The 1,250-nt window shown below is 49.1% G+C and overlaps 1 non-coding gene across 1 annotated transcript; it reads right to left on the bottom strand.

The window, feature by feature from the left end:
* Nucleotides 1-591: 591 nt before the first annotated feature.
* On the bottom strand, nt 592-664 carry Trnak-uuu (transfer RNA lysine (anticodon UUU)). The gene has a single exon. It is a non-coding gene; the product is annotated as a tRNA-Lys (tRNA).
* Nucleotides 665-1,250: the final 586 nt, after the last annotated feature.

Raw genomic sequence — 1,250 nt, 5'->3', positions numbered from 1 at the left:
GACTATTGCGCAGGAATTGTTTTACTTTGGCCGGGTGGCTGAATCGAGTCACAGGCAGACAGACGGACAGACATACAGACAGACAGACAGAGAGACAGACAGACCAAAATTTCTGGGTTTAAGTAGCCCAAGAAAGACTATCGTCTTTAATAATGGATACATTAGTAAAAACACGCGAAGCAGTGTCGACTACTTAGCCACATTTCGGCAATTACCCCATGACGTCACAGATGGCGCGATTGGCATCGGCTGACCTTAGCCACCACCAAGATACATGGCTGCGAGGTTGTAGTGGGAGAAGTGCGCGGGATCGGAGTACAGCACCTTTAAGCAGGAAGTCTTTACATGTCATACAGGACGCCTCCTTCGGCAACAGCCACTTTCAAGGAAACCAGCAACAAAGCAAGCAAGCGTGTACACAGTCGTACGAATGCCTCGCTCTACTGAACAAGTCGCGCAAGGGAAAACCTCGCTTTTTGAAGGCACGTAGATAATATTGGCTGTGCCGCAAAGCGTTTCTTGATAACGCGAAACTGAAGTGCGGGGAACTGTATTGATAAACCGCTAAACAAAATTTATAGAAAAAAACGTCGCCCGAACGGGGGCTCGAACCCCGGACCGTTAGGTTAAAAGCCTAACGCTCTACCGACTGAGCTATCCGGTCGAACGAAAAAGGCTGCGGTTAGCGCACTTTTGCATGTACCACGTTAACACCAATGAAAAACGAGCGCGCAAAATGCTTTAAATGGCGCTGAGGAACCATAACGACAAAATTCAAAGCCATTCCGCCCTGCGAAGGAGGATGACATGACCAGCGAAGCTGGAGTCCTGACTATATGCGCCGTCCCCATATTACAACCACAAAAGAAAAGAAAGAAAGTGAACTTGAACGTGGGGAACGCCAACTTGTCTTGACGACGGGGCCGCTGCCCCAGCAGGCCAGAGGTAACTGGCCACGGTTGCGCCTGGAATGACGACAAAGCCAGGCGGTGGGAACGTCGACATGCTCGACGCAAGAGGCATATTCGCAAACCTTTCAGAAACCTTCATTATCTACCTGAAACTCTGCTGATCTTGAAAATGGTGCCCATTGTTTGCTAATCTACTCAATATCTATATCTAGCGGAAGAGATACGTAGGCTTGAGGCCCAAATCAATGTTTTGCACGGCGTTAGACTTTGATGGTGACCGCGTGTTAACTGGCGCGACGTGGAGCCTTGTTCGGCCGCAATAAAAATACACGGAACTCT

This window comes from Haemaphysalis longicornis, unplaced genomic scaffold (assembly GCF_048455015.1).
Source record: "Haemaphysalis longicornis isolate Haplotype H1 unplaced genomic scaffold, Haemaphysalis longicornis Haplotype H1 scaffold_8, whole genome shotgun sequence".
NCBI classification, from domain to species: Eukaryota; Metazoa; Arthropoda; class Arachnida; order Ixodida; family Ixodidae; genus Haemaphysalis; species Haemaphysalis longicornis.
Note: the sequence above shows the minus strand (reverse complement) of the source record. Positions and strands in the feature narration are given on the sequence as shown.